Raw genomic sequence first — 18992 nt, 5'->3', positions numbered from 1 at the left:
TTGATTTGAGGTCCGGGTATCATCAAGTAAGAGTTAGGAAGGAAGATATCCCCAAGACAGCTTTTAGAACGAGATACGGTCATTATGAGTTCCGAGTGATGTCATTTGGGCTAACTAATGCGCCAGCGGTATTTATGGATTTGATGAATAATGTGTTCAGGCCCTTCCTGGATTTATTTTTGATAGTATTTATCGATGACATCTTGGTGTATTCTAGATCCGAGGCGGAACATGCGGATCACTTGCGTATCGTCCTTGGAGTTCTTCGAGCTCGAGAATTGTTTGCAAAGTTTTCCAAATGCGAGTTTTGGTTGAACTCAGTGGCATTCTTGGGGCACATTGTTGCAGCCGATGGTATTCGAGTGGATAGCCAAAAGATTGAGGCCGTGAAAACTTGGCCAAGGCCCACGACTCCTACGGAGGTTCGCAGCTTTCTGGGCTTAGCAGGTTATTAAAGGAGATTCGTTGAGAGATTTCCTTCTATTTCTGCACCTCTCACAAAGTTGACCCAGAAATAGGCAAAGTTTCAATGGACAGATGCTTGCGAGCGTAGTTTCCAAGAGTTAAAGAGTAGATTGACTTCTGCCCCGGTTCTGACACTTCCAGCGGGATTGGAAGGATATGTTGTTTATTGCGATGCTTCATATGTTGGGCTAGGCTGTGTATTGATGCAACATGGCAAGGTGATTGCGTATGCTTCAAGGCAATTGCGGAAACATAAGCAGAATTATCCTACCCATGATCTAGAATTGGCCGCGGTGGTCCATGCAATAAAGATATGGAGACATTATCTGTATGGTGTCCACGTGGATATTTATACGGATCATAAGAGTCTTCAGTATATTTTCAAGCAGAAAGAGTTGAATTTGCGGCAACGACGATGGTTAGAATTGCTAAAAGACTATGATGTTGATATTTTGTATCACCCCGGAAAGGCAAATGTTGTGGCTGATGCTCTTAGCCGTAGATCGATGGGAAGTCTAAGTGATGTACGACCAAAGAGGAGGGAAATGGCCTGTGAGCTCCAACAGTTAGCCAGCCTAGGGGTCCGAATAATGGACTCGGGTAGCAACGGAGCTACTATTCATAATTCACCAGTTTCGTCGGTAGTCGCAGAAGTGAAAGAGCGATAATATGAGGATCTCATGCTAATGAAGTATAGAGACACACTCCCCCAGAGAGAGGAGTCGTCATTTGATATTTCGGCAGACGGAGTTCTCCGATGCCGAGGCCGGTTGTGTGTTCCCGATGTGGCTAGTCTACGCCACCAGATATTGAGAGAAGCTCATTGTTCTCGTTATTCTGTTCACCCCAAAGCGACGAAAATGTATCATGACCTTAAATCTATATATTGGTGGAATGGGATGAAGAGAGATATAGTGGAGTTCATAGCTCAATGTCCTAACTGTCAGCAAGTGAAAATCGAGCACCAAAAGCCTGGTGGATTGTTGCAAGCTATAGAAATCCCAACGTGGAAGTGGGAAGTGATTAATATGGACTTCATCACAGGGTTACCTCGTTCTCGGCATAAGTATGACTCCATATGGGTAATTGTGGATAGACTCACCAAGTCAGCTCATTTCTTACCGGTCAGAACGACCTATGCAGCAGAAGACTATGCAAGACTTCATCTTAAGGAGATAGTGAGACTCCATGGCGTTCCGGTATCGATTATCTCCGATAGAGTGACTCAGTTTATGGCAAAATTTTGGAAGTCCTTCCAAGAGGGTCTAGGGACCCAAGTGCACCTCGGCACGGCATTCCATCCGCAAACCGACGGACAAGCTGAACGTACTATTCAGACTCTTGAAGATATGTTACGGGCATGTATGATAGACTTTGGAGAAAATTGGGATGATCATTTGCCGCTCATAGAATTTGCTTACAATAACAGTTATCATTCAAGCATTCAAATGGCACCGTATGAGGCATTATATGGTCGGAAGTGTAGGTCCCCGATTGAGTGGTTCGAAATAGGAGAGGCTCAGTTGATAGGGCCCGATTTGATTCAGCAAGCCATAGGGAAAGTCAAGCTTATACAAGATCAGTTGTTAGCGGCTCAAAGTCGTCAGAAGTCTTATGCGGATAATCGTCGAAGAGACTTGGAGTTTGAGGTGAAAGATTGTGTATTCTTGAAAGTGTCGCCGATGAAGGGTGTTATGAGGTTTGGCAAAAGGGGAAGCTTAGTCCCCGGTATATTGGGCCTTATGAGATTGTGCGAAAAATAGGCAAAGTGGCCTATGAGTTAGATTTACCTCCAGATTTGGAGTTAGTTCATCCAGTTTTCCCTGTCTCGATGCTCCGCAAATGCATTGGAGACCCTACTAGGATCGTCCCAGTAAATGATGTGCAAGTGATAGAGAAGTTGTCTTATGATGAAATCCTCATTGCCATATTAGATAGGCAAGTACGGAGGCTTAGAAATAAGGCAGTGGCCTCAGTTAAAGTTTTGTGGAGAAATAACAATCGAGAAGAAATGACATGGGAAGCGGAAGAGAGTATGCGATCTAAATACCCACAGTTATTTCGGCCCTTGGACGAGGGCCATGATGAGACGTCGAAATCATAAGGTATGTATAATTTTCTTTTTATGCTTTTGGGTCGTGTAGGGCCAAATTTTAATGCTAGTATGTTGTGGCCCTATGTGGCATCGATATTATGGGTTGTTGTGACAGGGTGATAGTACCATATTACAGGGGAAACTCTGGCGAAATTTTTATAGAATTCCCGAACACTTTAACATTCGAGGACGAATGTTCTTAAAGGGGGAAGAATGTTACACCTCGGAAAATTTTCCGTTGGTACGCAAGTAAATGAGCTAGTAAGGAGTACGAGTATAAGATATGTTCATGAGTAAGCGATAACACTTAACGAACTCTAGAGAAGATTTCAAGATGTTAGAGATGGGGGAAGAGGATTACTAAGGAGAAGGCAAAGTATTGGATAAGTGTTGGAAAGGAATGAGTAACGAGTTAGCAATGACTTAATGATGTCTTAGAGAAGGGTGATAACGTCCCTTGGATTGGTATCGAAGTGTTGAACAAGTGTTAAGACGGTTCCATAGGGATTGGAGATCAAATGAATCGACGAAACGAAATTCGGAATCAGTGGGGATTATACGGCCAAACATACTGGCCGTATAATTTATACGGTCCGTATGTCTGGACCGTATAATCAACCCAGCTTGGCCAAACTCTCTGGACCAAACATACGGCCAGGACATACGGTCCGTAGGTTTTTACGGACCGTATGTTGGTCCGTATATTTGGTCGGGACAGATTTTTGCTCAATAAATATAAGGGACCAAGGTTATTTCATTTCATTTCCTTTTACCCCCCTTCTCTCTAAAACATCTATCTACACATATTATACAAGTTTTCAAGAGTTTGTAGTCATCAACAACATTAACCAAGTGAATCAAGAGTAAGAACCCACCAAAGAACATCCAAAGTCAAGAAATCCAAATGGAGGAAAACTAGGGTTTTAGCTCAAGTGGAGTATTATCGATTAAAGCTTGTTCCTACAACATCTAAGGTACGATTCATGGTATTTATATGTTGTTTAAGGTATTTAAGAGTTAAAATGCTTGGTCCTTAGAAGAGTATAGTGAAATGGGTTATGAATGATGAATAGTGACATTTTGCAAAATAGGTTGGATTGAATCATGATAGTTGTTGTGTTGTGACACGAATGGGTTATAAATGACGTTACGATCATGAATTAGACATTGCGTGTGGATGGACGAAAGCATGTGTTATGATCTTAAATATGGAGAATTGTAAGTGAATTGAGCAATGTGGTTAATGTGAATGATTAATGGCCATTGTATGATATTGTGAATGTATTGTTGACGTCTGGGAGTTGAATTACGATATGGGAAAATGTTGAATAAATAGAGGAGATGCTGTCCGATTTTCTCTAGATTTAGTCATGTATGTTAGTTGTCGATCCTAACGATAGTATGCCCTTAATGAAGGTAGAAACGCTAGCATTGGAGAGGAACACACAAGTATAGAATAGTGCGGCGGGAAAGGTATGTAAGGCTAACCCTTCTTTCACAAGGCATGGTTCTTTGGCCAAACTCCTAAACACTCTATATGAGTATGTTGTCTTCGAATGATTTATGTTCCGAGCTCATAAGCTCAAGATTCTTGATATGTACCACGATTGTACTACGCACCTCACATGATGAGTAATCCTATGATATAGACGTAGCGATAATGGTGATGATGGTAATGATGACAATAATAATGGTGGTGCAAAGGTGCCTACGGGCTAGTATACTTATATGTGCCTATGAAGGGCTATAATAAAACCCCGAGCTTATATGCCGGGTAGAATATATGTATATGGATACGTGTAAAGTATGTATACGATTAAGTAACGCGCGCACCACTGCAGTTGGGCACGGATAACACTGAGCCTTAGTAGGGCCAGGTACGTGTAACACCGAGCCTTGGTTGGTCAAGTACGTATGATCACCGAACCTATATGTATGGTCGGGTACGCTATGTAAACACTATGTATATGAAATGACTATGTATATAATATGAATGTGATAAGACTATGTATATGAATACGAATGTGAGCACAAATATGGTACGAGTACTATTATGGAATGTGGATGATAATGATATTACTGCCTCCCCTCCTATGCTACTTCATATGTTGTTTATTATGCTTCTATATCGATGTTGATCATGCTTTACATACTCAGTACATTCTTCGTACTGACGTCCTTTTGTTTGTGGACGCTGCGTCATGCCCGCAGGTACACAGGGAGACAGACTTGATCCATAGCTGCTTATTCAGAGATCACATAGCAGAGCTCCATTTCTTTCGGAGCCATTGCTTTTGGGTACTTATTCTTTTGTGTATATAAATATGGGCATAGCGGGGTACTGTCCCGCTAATGTGATATGTTATACTCTTAGAGGCTCGTAGTCACGTGTATGCGGTTAGATATGTCCGGCCTTGTCGGCCTACGTCTTGTATGTCATTTTGTCGGCCTTGTCGGCCTATGTACATTGATGTGGCATAATGCCTATGATGATATAAAGGTGTTGTTATCCAATGGGACTAGTTGACGAATGAATGGAAATGCATGTATAGTTATGTGGCTCACCTAGATGTAAGCATAAGAGTAAGCTAAGAGGGTACCGGGTGCTCGTCGCGGCCCCCTAATCGGGTCGTGACAAAAGTGGTATCAGAGCAGTTCAGTCTTAGGGCGTGTCTACGAGCCATGTATAGTAGAGTCTTGGTTATGGGTGTGTTGCACGCCACACTTATAAACAAGAGGCTTCGGACATTTTAGGAATGAATGACCTTCTTTCTTCATAAGAATCGTGCTATAGAGCTATGATGTAGGGAATTCTTGCTCCTAAATCGTGTGTTGTGTATTTCAGAGATGCCTATAAAGAAAAAGGCTACGGCAGCACAAAAAGGCAAGAGGGTGGCAGAAAAACGGGCCAAAGGAGCATCGCCACCGGCAGTAGAGGAGAGTGAGTCCCAGAGTGCGGCTCAATCCCAGTCCTCTCAGACATTGCCTATTTCTGAGGAGCGTGAGGGAGCCTCAGCCCCAGCTCCAGCACCTCTAGCTCCTCCACCAGATGCTTCGGGCCGAGATGTGAAAGAGGCCATTAATTTGTTGACTCAGTTGGTTGAGGCCCAGACTCAGAGGCAGAATACAGGGCATGGTGATAGGGCTGTTTGTGCAAGGGCCCGTGATTTTATTACTTTAAACCCTCCGGAATTCTTTGGGTCAAAGCCATAGGAGGACCCTCAGGACTTCATTGATGGCATGCTAAGGACGCTCCGATTGATACATGCTTCAGACACCGAGTCGGTGGAGTTAGCGTCCTATAGATTGAGAGAGTTAGCGTCCTATAGATTGAGGTAGGACCCAGCCATCAAGGTCGACAACCGGATCTTCGGCATCAGTACGCCCTACGGGGACAGGTTCACATGCGCCAGTCGACCATGGTAGAGGTAGAGGCAGAGCTCCCAGTACTAGCGGTCCTCAGCACCGTATTTATGCTTTGGCTGGACGCCAAGATCTTGAGTCTTCCCCTGATGTGGTCACAGGTATGTTATCGGTATTCTCTCATGATGTATATGCTCTGATTGATCCGGGCTCCACATTATCATATGTTACTCCATATATTGCGGATCGATTTATAGTCGAGCCGGAGTCGATCAAACCTTTTGAGATGTCTACACCCGTGGGTGAATCGGTGATAGCTAGCCGAGTATATAGAGATTGTGTAGTTATGATTTGTGGTCGTCGTACCATGATTTATTTGCATGAGCTCGAAATGGTAGATATTGATGTCATTATGGGCATGGATTGGTTGGCTTCTTGTTATGCCAATGTCGATTGTCGAATGAAAATAGTTCGCTTCCAATTCCCGGGAGAACCAGTCCTAGAATGGAAAGGGAATACGGCGTTACCAAAGGGTAGGTTTATTTCCTATCTAAAGACAAGGAAGATGATCACGAAAGGATGTATTTATCATCTAGTGCGGGTCCAAGATGTAGAGGCTAAATCGTCGACTCTTCAGTCAGTTCCCGTAGTGAATGAATTTCCGGATGTGTTCCCGGAAGAGCTTCCAGGCCTTCCTCCCGAATGGGAGATTGATTTTTCCATTGATGTATTGCCAGGCACTAAACCCATATCTATTCCTCCGTATAGAATGGCACCCGCGGAATTAAAAGAGTTGAAGGAGCAATTGAAAGATTTGCTTGACAAAGGCTTCATTAGGCCTAGTTCATCCCCGTGGGGAGCACCCGTATTATTTGTCCGAAAGAAAGATGGCTCCTTGAGAATGTGCATTGATTATAGGAAATTGAATAAAGTGACGGTTAAGAATAAATATCCTTTCCCAAGGATTGATGATTTATTTGATCAATTGCAAGGTGCCAAATGGTTTTCAAAGATTGATTTGAGGTCCGGGTATCATCAAGTAAGAGTTAGGAAGGAAGATATCCCCAAGACAGCTTTTAGAACGAGATACGGTCATTATGAGTTCCGAGTGATGTCATTTGGGCTAACTAATGCGCCAGCGGTATTTATGGATTTGATGAATAATGTGTTCAGGCCCTTCCTGGATTTATTTTTGATAGTATTTATCGATGACATCTTGGTGTATTCTAGATCCGAGGCGGAACATGCGGATCATTTGCGTATCGTCCTTGGAGTTCTTCGAGCTCGAGAATTGTTTGCAAAGTTTTCCAAATGCGAGTTTTGGTTGAACTCAGTGGCATTCTTGGGGCACATTGTTGCAGCCGATGGTATTCGAGTGGATAGCCAAAAGATTGAGGCCGTGAAAACTTGGCCAAGGCCCACGACTCCTACGGAGGTTCGCAGCTTTCTGGGCTTAGCAGGTTATTAAAGGAGATTCGTTGAGAGATTTCCTTCTATTTCTGCACCTCTCACAAAGTTGACCCAGAAATAGGCAAAGTTTCAATGGACAGATGCTTGCGAGCGTAGTTTCCAAGAGTTAAAGAGTAGATTGACTTCTGCCCCGGTTCTGACACTTCCAGAGGGATTGGAAGGATATGTTGTTTATTGCGATGCTTCATATGTTGGGCTAGGCTGTGTATTGATGCAACATGGCAAGGTGATTGCGTATGCTTCAAGGCAATTGCGGAAACATAAGCAGAATTATCCTACCCATGATATAGAATTGGCCGCGGTGGTCCGTGCAATAAAGATATGGAGACATTATCTATATGGTGTCCACGTGGATATTTATACGGATCATAAGAGTCTTCAGTATATTTTCAAGCAGAAAGAGTTGAATTTGCGGCAACGACGATGGTTAGAATTGCTAAAAGACTATGATGTTGATATTTTGTATCACCCCGGAAAGGCAAATGTTGTGGCTGATGCTCTTAGCCGTAGATCGATGGGAAGTCTAAGTGATGTACGACCAGAGAGGAGGGAAATGGCCTGTGAGCTCCAACAGTTAGCCAGCCTAGGGGTCCGAATAATGGACTCGGGTAGCAACGGAGCTACTATTCATAATTCACCAGTTTCGTCGCTAGTCGCAGAAGTGAAAGAGCGACAATATGAGGATCTCATGCTAATGAAGTATAGAGACACACTCCCCCAGAGAGAGGAGTCGTCATTTGATATTTCGGCAGACGGAGTTCTCCGATGCCGAGGCCGGTTGTGTGTTCCCGATGTGGCTAGTCTACGCCACCAGATATTGAGAGAAGCTCATTGTTCCCGTTATTCTGTTCACCCCAAAGCGACGAAAATGTATCATGACCTTAAATCTATATATTGGTGGAATGGGATGAAGAGAGATATAGTGGAGTTCATAGCTCAATGTCCTAACTGTCAGCAAGTGAAAATCGAGCACCAAAAGCCTGGTGGATTGTTGCAAGCTATAGAAATCCCAACGTGGAAGTGGGAAGTGATTAATATGGACTTCATCACAGGGTTACCTCGTTCTCGGCGTAAGTATGACTCCATATGGGTAATTGTGGATAGACTCACCAAGTCAGCTCATTTCTTACCGGTCAGAACGACCTATGCAGCAGAAGACTATGCAAGACTTCATCTTAAGGAGATAGTGAGACTCCATGGCGTTCCGGTATCGATTATCTCCGATAGAGTGACTCAGTTTATGGCAAAATTTTGGAAGTCCTTCCAAGAGGGTCTAGGGACCCAAGTGCACCTCGGCACGGCATTCCATCCGCAAACCGACGGACAAGCTGAACGTACTATTCAGACTCTTGAAGATATGTTACGGGCATGTATGATAGACTTTGGAGAAAATTGGGATGATCATTTGCCGCTCATAGAATTTGCTTACAATAACAGTTATCATTCAAGCATTCAAATGGCACCGTATGAGGCATTATATGGTCGGAAGTGTAGGTCCCCGATTGAGTGGTTCGAAATAGGAGAGGCTCAGTTGATAGGGCCCGATTTGATTCAGCAAGCCATAGGGAAAGTCAAGCTTATACAAGATCAGTTGTTAGCGGCTCAAAGTCGTCAGAAGTCTTATGCGGATAATCGTCGAAGAGACTTGGAGTTTGAGGTGAAAGATTGGGTATTCTTGAAAGTGTCGCCGATGAAGGGCGTTATGAGGTTTGGCAAAAGGGGAAGCTTAGTCCCCGGTATATTGGGCCTTATGAGATTGTGCGAAAAATAGGCAAAGTGGCCTATGAGTTAGATTTACCTCCAGATTTGGAGTTAGTTCATCCAGTTTTCCCTGTCTCGATGCTCCGCAAATGCATTGGAGACCCTACTAGGATCGTCCCAGTAAATGATGTGCAAGTGATAGAGAAGTTGTCTTATGATGAAATCCTCATTGCCATATTAGATAGGCAAGTACGGAGGCTTAGAAATAAGGCAGTGGCCTCAGTTAAAGTTTTGTGGAGAAATAACAATCGAGAAGAAATGACATGGGAAGCGGAAGAGAGTATGCGATCTAAATACCCACAGTTATTTCGGCCCTTGGACGAGGGCCATGATGAGACGTCGAAATCATAAGGTATGTATAATTTTCTTTTTATGCTTTTGGGTCGTGTAGGGCTAAATTTTAATGCTAGTATGTTGTGGCCCTATGTGGCATCGATATTATGGGTTGTTGTGACAGGGTGATAGTACCATATTACAGGGGAAACTCTGGCGAAATTTTTATAGAATTCCCGAACACTTTAACATTCGAGGACGAATGTTCTTAAAGGGGGAAGAATGTTACACCTCGGAAAATTTTCCGTTGGTACGCAAGTAAATGAGCTAGTAAGGAGTACGAGTATAAGATATGTTCATGAGTAAGCGATAACGCTTAACGAACTCTAGAGAAGATTTCAAGATGTTAGAGATGGGGGAAGAGGATTACTAAGGAGAAGGCAAAGTATTGGATAAGTGTTGGAAAGGAATTATGAGTAACGAGTTAGCAATGACTTAATGATGTCTTAGAGAAGGGTGATAACGTCCCTTGTATTGGTATCGAAGTGTTGAACAAGTGTTAAGACGGTTCCATAGGGATTGGAGATCAAATGAATCGACGAAACGAAATTCGGAATCAGTGGGGATTATACGGCCAAACATACTGGCCGTATAATTTATACGGTCCGTATGTCTGGACCGTATAATCAACCCAGCTTGGCCAAACTCTCTGGACCAAACATACGGCCAGGACATACGCTCCGTAGGTTTTTACGGACCGTATGATGGTCCGTATATTTGGTCGGGACAGATTTTTGCTCAATAAATATAAGGGACCAAGGTTATTTCATTTCATTTCCTTTTACCCCCCTTCTCTCTAAAACATCTATCTACACATATTATACAAGTTTTCAAGAGTTTGTAGTCATCAACAACATTAACCAAGTGAATCAAGAGTAAGAACCCACCAAAGAACATCCAAAGTCAAGAAATCCAAATGGAGGAAAACTAGAGTTTTTGCTCAAGTGGAGTATTATCGATTAAAGCTTGTTCCTACAACATCTAAGGTAAGATTCATGGTATTTATACGTTGTTTAAGGTATTTAAGAGTTAAAATACTTGGTCTTTAGAAGAGTATAGTGAAATGGGTTATGAATGATGAATAGTGACATTTTGAGAAATATGTTGGATTGAATCATGATTGTTGTTGTGTTGTGACACGAATGGGTTATAAATGATGTTAAGATCATGAATTAGACATTGCGTGTGGATGGACGAAAGCATGTGTTATGATCTTGAATATGGAGAATTTTAAGTGAATTGAGTAATGTGGATAATGTGAATGATTAATGGCCATTGTATGATATTGTGAATGTATTGTTGATGTCTGGAAGTTGAATTACGATATGGGAAAATGTTGAATAAATAGAGGAGATGTTGTCCGATTTTCTCTAGATTTAGTCATGTATGTTAGTTGTAGATCCTAACGATAGTATGTCCTTAATGAAGGTAGAAACGCTAGCATTGGAGAGGAACACACAAGTATAGAATAGTGCGGCGGGAAAGGTATGTAAGGCTAACCCTTCATTCATAAGGAATGGTTCTTTGGCCAAACTCCTAAACACTCTATATGTGTATGTTGTCTTCGAATGATTTATGTTCCGAGCTCATAAGCTCAAGATTCTTGATATGTACCACGATTATACTACGCACCTCACATGATGAGTAAGCCTATGATATAGACGTAGCGATAATGGTGATGATGGTAATGATGACAATAATAATGATGGTGCAAAGATGCCTACGGGCTAGTATACTTATATGTGCCTATGATGGGCTATAATAAAACCCCGAGCTTATATGCCGGGTAGAATATATGTATATGGATACGTGTAAAGTATGTATACGATTAAGTAATGCGCGCACCACTGCAGTGGGGCACGGATAACACTGAGCCTTAGTAGGGCTAGGTACGTGTAACACCGAGCCTTGGTTGGTCAGGTACGTATGATCACCGAACCTATATGTATGGTCGGGTACGCTATGTAAACACTATGTATATGAAATGACTATGTATATAATATGAATGTGATAAGACTATGTATATGAATACGAATGCGAGCACAAATATGGTACGAGTACTATTATGGAATGTGGATGATAATGATATTACTGCCTCCCCTCCTATGCTACTTCATATGTTGTTTATTATGCTTCTATATCGATGTTGATCATGCTTTACATACTCAGTACATTCTTCGTACTGACGTCCTTTTGTTTGTGGACGCTGCGTCATGCCCGCAGGTACACAGGGAGACAGACTTGATCCATAGCTGCTTATTCAGAGATCACATAGCAGAGCTCCATTTCTTTCAGAGCCATTTCTTTTGGGTACTTATTCTTTTGTGTATATAATTATGGGCATAACGGGGTCCTGTCCCGCTAATGTGATATGTTATACTCTTAGAGGCTCGTAGTCACGTGTATGCGGTTAGATATGTCCGGCCTTGTCGGCCTACGTCTTGTATGTCATTTTGTCGGCCTTGTCGACCTATGTACATTGATGTGGCATAATGCCTATGATGATATAAAGGTGTTGTTGTCCAATGGGACTAGTTGACGAATGAATGGAAATGCATGTATAGTTATGTGGCTCACCTAGATGTAAGCATAGGAGTAAGCTAAGAGGGTTCCCGGGTAGGCTAGCACCGGGTTCTCGTCGCGGCCCCCTAATCAGGTCGTGACAGAGTTTTGGTTAAATTTCGTGACATTTTTGGGTCATATTATTTCAGATGATGGCATTCGAGTCAACACTCAGAAAATCGAAGCTGTGAAGACTTGGCCAAGCCTACGACGCCTACAGAAGTTCGCAGTTTTCTGGGTTTGGCAGGTTATTACCGAAGATTCATAGAGGGCTTTTCTTCTATCTCTGCCCCATTAACGAAGCTAACCCAGAAGGCGGCGAAATTTCAATGGAATGATGCTTGTGAGCGTAGCTTCCAAGAATTGAAAGACAGATTGACCTCAGCTCCAGTGCTAATCCTTCCATAAGGGCCGGATGGCTATGTTGTATATTGTGACGCTTCCGGTGTGGGACTAGGTTGTGTACTGATGCAGCATGGCAAAGTTATTGCATATGCCTCGAGACAATTGAGGAAACATGAACAGAGTTATCCAACTCATGATCTCGAATTATCTGCGGTTATTCATGCGTTGAAGCTATGGAGGCATTATTTGTACGGTGTGCATGTTGATATCTATACAGATCACAAGAGTCTTCAACATATTTTTAAGCAGAAGGAGTTGAACCTACGGCAGAGGCGGTGGTTAGAATTGTTGAAGGATAATGACGTGAATATCTTGTACCATCCTGGAAAAGCGAACGTGGTAGCCGACGCGCTTAGCCGTCGATCAATGGGTAATTTATGTGGAGTTCCTTCAGAAACGAAAGAAATGGTTCATGAGCTTTATCAATTAGCAAATCTTGGGGTACGTGTAATTGATTCGGGTAAGGCAGGAATTAGTGTCAATGATCCTACGGTCTCGCCTTTGAATACGGAGATAAAAGAACGCCAGCATGAAGATCCACAAATATGTCATCACAGGGATGTATCCCGGGGAAAAGAAAAGTCTCCATTTGAAGTTTCCATAGATGGAGTCCTTAGACATCAGGGCAGGCTATGTGTGCCAGATGTGGCGAATTTGCGCCAGCGGATTTTAGAGGAAGCACACTATTCTCGGTATTCCATTCATCCAGGTGTAACCAAGATGTATCATGATCTCAAATTGCTATATTGGTGGGATGGCATGAAATGAGACATAGCAGCAGTTGTGGCACAATGCCCAAATTTCCAACAAGTGAAAGCCGAACATCAAAAGCCAGGAGGCTTATTGCAAGCAATGGAAATTCCTACATTGGAAATGGGAAGAAATTAATATGAATTTCGTTGTAGGATTACCTCGCTCACGAGGCAAATATGACTCTATATGGGTGATCGTGGACAGACTCCTGAAAGCAGCTCATTCCCTCCCAGTTAAAACCACGTATACAGCGGAAGACTATGCTAGATTGTATCTAAAGGAAATTGTGCGACTTCATGGTATTCCTTTGGCCATTATTATAGACAGAAGGGCCCAGTTTACAGCTAAGTTTTGGAAGTCCTTTCAAGAAGGTCTAGGTACTCAAGTCATGTTCAGCACGGCATTTCATCCACAAACTGACGGGCAAGCTGAGCGAACTATTCAGACCTTGGAGGATATGCTACGAGCGTGTGTGTTGGATTTTGGTGGTAGTTGGGATGAGCACCTACCCCTTATTGAATTTGCCTAAAACAACAGCTATCATTCTGGTATTCAGATGGCCCCGTATGAAGCATTATATGGAAGGAAATGTAGATCTCCAATTGGATGGTTTGAAACCGGAGAAGTGCAATTGATAGGCCCCGGCTTGATTCAGCAAGCAGTCGAGAAAGTCAAAATCATTTGAGACCGACTATTAACATCCCAAAGCCGCCAAAAGTCTTATGCGGATAATCGCCGACGAGACCTGAATTTCAAGTTGGTGATTGGGTGTTTCTGAAAGTATCACCGATGAAAAGGGTGATGAGATTTGGCAAGAAAGGAAAACTAAGCCCTAGATATATCGGACCCTACGAAATCATTAGTAAGGTGGGCCAGGTAGCTTATGAGTTGAAATTGCCTTCGGAGCTTGAAGCAGCTCACCCAGTCTTTCATGTTTCGATGCTCCGCAAATGTATTGGAGATCCAACAAGAATAGTTCCGGTAGAGGATGTGCAAGTGACAGAGAAGTTGACATATGAAGAAGTACCTATTGCTATTTTAGATAGACAGGTGTGAAGACTTCGAAACAAAGAAGTAGCTTCAGTGAAAGTCCTATGGCGAAATAACAATCGAGAAGAAATGACTTGGGAAGCGGAAGATAAGATGAAAGCCAAATACCCACATTTATTCCAATCTCCAGAAGAGGTTCATGATGACGCGCTGAGGTTATAAGGTATGTATACTTTATCTTTATGTTTTGGTCATGTGTGGCCATAGAGATGTTGCTATTGTGATGTAGCCCAATGAGGTGAAGATATTATGGGTTGTTGTGGCAAGTAGGTAGTGTCCAATGTACAAAGGAGACTCTAGCGAAATATTTCTAGGATTCCCAAGTATTTTAACATTCCAGGACGAATGTTCCAAAAGGGGGGAAGAATGTTACACCTCGGAAAAGTCCCCGTACATGTACAAGGAATAGACCAACAAAGGGTATGAGTGTGTGGTGTTTTACTAAGTAAAGGGTGATGATTCATGAATTTTTTGGAAATGAGAAAGTTGTAGAATTTTATTCAGCCCAGTGGTCGTAAAGTGATTTACGGCCCGTAAAGTGATTTACGGACCGTAAATCACCATCGTCCTCCAGCCTTCCAAAATCCCAACTTTCTGTTGAGTGCGAAAATGGTTAAAAATGACTTGGTATACGGCCCGTAAACTGGTTTATGGATCGTAAACTACCATGCTCTTCAGCCAACTTCTCTGTTTTGATATGCTTAAAAACGACCACACTATACGGCCCGTAAACTGATTTACGGTCCGTAAACTGTGGTTTACGACCACTGATCACCCCGATGTTTGTTCATTAAAAATTAAATTTTGAGTTATTAAAAAGGGACCTAAGCCTCATTTTATTTCATTTCCCATCCATACAACTCAAGAACACTCTAGAACTCTCCAAACACTACATCCATAAGAATTCAAGAGAATCAAAGGTAAACCAAGATCATTAACATCAATTTAAGCAACAAAGTGTATGAAACCTAGTTGGAAGTCATCTTCTCCAAGAAATTCCAAAAGAGATGAAGAAGGGTTTTAGTGCTAGAGGAGTATTCTCATTCAAGGCTTGTTCAACCATCATCCAAGGTATGTTCCATGACTATACCATGTGATTCAAGGTATTGGAAGGCTTAGATACTTGAAATGTAGAAGAACATAGAAAATGAACCATTATTGAGTGAAAAGTGTCATAGTTGGGTGATAGCTAGGTTGGATCATGAAAGTTGACATGTTATGATTATGAACACGTTATAAATGATGTATAGACCATGGAATAAGTCTGAAGTGAGTAAAATCATGATGATAAGCGAAAACCATTAAATATGGAGAAATTGGAGGAAAATGGTGGATTTTGCTTAAAGTATATGAATGAGGATTGTTGCGTACAATATCATGAGTGTTGTTGTAAATGTTTAGGAGTTGAAATGGAACGTGGGGAAAGTAGTAGAACCAAAGGAAACGCTGCCCAGTTTTCCCTAGGAATAGCGATGCGTTTTCATAATCTATTAACTAACGCTAGTCCAAATTCTCTCGTGAAGGTAACGACATGACCTTGAAGGAAGACAAGTGAGCGATAACGTAGCTAAATGACAAAGGTATGTGAGGCTAGTCCTTTCTTTCTAATGGCATGAATTCTATAGTATGAGTTCTTTTCCTCTTCATGAGCTCATGTATCCCGAGAAGCTAAAAGCCTATATTCCTACATGTCTATATAAGATAAGAAATATGCTATGATGATGCCATATTGACAATGATTCCCTTTATTGCTCACACTCACCTTATGTACTAATTCCTTCAAGGTGAGGCAGAATGTCGATAATTGCTCCATAATGAAATCGGGGGATCACGACCTTACGTCACCCCGTTAGAGTATAGATGATCTTGAGCCTTATGCATGTATCATGTTAAGATAAGCATATTTTGATAAGTATATTATTATAAGTATTTTATAATGAGCATGTCATGATTTCATCACACCGCGCCTAGTTGGCCGGGCAGTCACCGCTACGGCGGGCAGCTATACGGATACACCATGACCTTCTGGCATGGGCAGACACCACTAGTGTGCGGTATGAGATGGTACCCCGGACGCGGGAGGCCTGGACGCGGGCTTATATTATTGATTATCACACCGTTCCGGTAAGGACGGGCAGCTTGCATGTCATGCATTTATGATATCACGATGAGTTTGAGTAAGACAGTATGTATCACTTCTCTTATGATTATTGTTCAGACTCAGATGTTCATATTGATGTTCTCCTTATATTATTGTTGTACTTCTTCATTGTTTATGCCTCTCATACTCAGTACAATATTCGTACTGACGTCCTTTTCTTTGGACGTTGTGTTCATGCCCACAGGTAGACAGGGAGGTGAGCTTGATCCAGATTCCTAGGAGTTGTCAACGGATTAAGAGCACTCCATTGTTCGGAGCTGCTTGCGATTGTTCTTTTGCATATGTATATTTTGGGCACGACGGAGTCTTGTTCCGTCTATATGTATAGTATGTCAGTTGAGGAATGTAGATGCGCAGTGTGGGTAGTATGGTCTCACATTTTTCATGTACATGTGCACTTATTATTTTGCTATACTAAAGATCTCTCCACGGATATAAAAGTATTTATGTTTTCACATAAACTATGATTTTCCTATGTTTTGAATATAAATGTGATAAAAGGGCATTAATCGAGTAAGGTGAGTAATAGAACGAGCGGTGCTCGGTGGTTAGCCCCGGGTACCCGTCGCGGCCCCTAGCTGGGTCGTGACATTACCCTTCATCCGCTGGCCATGCATCGCATGCCCAGCGCACAAAACACCTCTTTCTGAACTTTTTACTTAGCCAAATTTTTTGCTCTGAGTACCTTCCATGCGCTGGCCATGTGACGCACGCCTAGCGCACAAAACCCCCCTTTCTGAACTTTTTACTTAGCCAAAATTTTGGCTTTGAGTGCAGCTCATGCGCTGACCACTTCTTTCTGAATCTTTTAATTAGCCAAATTTTTGGCATGCTTACCTATTGTGCGATGGATGTGCGACGCACAGATACAGCACAATACAAACCTGAAGCTCCATTCTTGATGTTTAGCATTCCTTTCTCGTTCTCGTTCCTTCCTTAGCTTGCAACATGAACAAAGATTACATATATACTACAAAAGTTGGGTTGCCTCCCAACTAGCGCCTTAGTTAAGGTCGTGGCACGACACTTTTTGTATTTTTCTTTTATTTCGAATTGTTACATTACAAACTCGAGTTTCCTCCCGAGAAGCTCTTGAGTTAACGTCGCGGCACGGTGTAGATCTTTCCCTATTCATTATCAAGGAGCACTTGCTCCTTCTTCTTGTCAAAAGCACTACCCCAATATCGCTTGAGACACTGTCCATTTATCAGGAACTTACGAGAACCATCCATAATTTGTATTTCCACAGCACCATGGGGTGTGACTCTTGTCACCACAAATGGTCCAGACCATCAGGACTTAAGCTTTCTCGGAAACGACCGCAGCCTAGAGTTGAAGAGTAGTACCTGCTGCCCTGGCGCAAATTCACGATGTTAAATATGCTTGTCGTGCCATCTCTTCTTCTTCTCTTTGTACAGCTTTGCATTCTCATACGCCCCCAATCTGAATTCATCAAGCTCGTGCAATTGCAGCAACCTCTTCTCTCCCACAAAATCATATCAAGATTGAGCTTTTTGATTGCCCAATATGCTTTATATTCTAACTCAACCGGACATTGGCATGCTTTCCCATAAACTAACATGTAAGGAGAAGCTCCGATGGGAGATTTATATGCTGTGTGATACGCCCACAAGGCATCTCTCCAACTTCATTGCCCAATCCTTCCTCTGGGCATTCAGAGTTTTCTCTAAGATTTGCTTCACTTCTCTATTTGAGGCCTCTACCTGTACACATGTCTGGGAGTGGTAAGTTGTAGAAACCTTATGCTTCACCCCATACTTCACCAAAAGGTTCTTCAACAAACTGTTGCATAAGTGAGCACCCCTTTCACTAATCATTGCCCGTGGGGTTCCAAACCTTGCGAATATGTTTTCGCATAAAATTCACCACCACCTTCCCATCATTGGTTGGAAGAGGGATTGCCTCTACCCATTTTGAGACATAATTGACAACAAGCAAAATGTACTTGTTGCCGAAGGATGGTGGGAACGGACCCATAAAATCAATGGCCCATATGTCAAATAGCTCTACCTCCAATATGTTTGTCAAAGGCATCTCGTGCCTCCTAGAGATGTTTCCCGTTCGTTGACATCTGTCGCACCTTCTAGCAAATGAATGAGCCTATTTGAAAAGAGTGGGCCAATAGAAGCCAGAGTGTAATATCTTAGCCGCATTACGGTCAACTTGAAAGTGCCCCCCATATGGGGAAGAATGACAACTCTCCAGCACTTGACTCTCCTCGGTCTGTGGAATGCATCTCCGCACTAACTGATCAGTCCCTTGATTGAATAAATATGGCTCATCCCATATATAAAACCGGTAATCATGATACAACTTCTTTCTCTGCTGTGAGGTGGCTTCTGGAGGGCAAACCCCACTTACTATCAAGTTCATAATATCAGCATACCATGGGACTTCAGCAGCAGGAATAGCAAATAGCTGCTCATCACGGAACGACTCTCGAGTTTGGACATCCTCCATAAAATGATTATGGTTGTCCAATCTATACAAGTGGTCTACGACTTGATTCTCAGCTCCCTTACTATCTTTAATCTCAATATCAAATTCTTGCAA

This window comes from Lycium barbarum, chromosome 2, assembly GCF_019175385.1.
Source record: "Lycium barbarum isolate Lr01 chromosome 2, ASM1917538v2, whole genome shotgun sequence".
Taxonomy (NCBI): Eukaryota; Viridiplantae; Streptophyta; class Magnoliopsida; order Solanales; family Solanaceae; genus Lycium; species Lycium barbarum.
The sequence above is the reverse complement of the archived record's forward strand: the minus strand, read 5'-3'. Positions refer to the sequence as shown.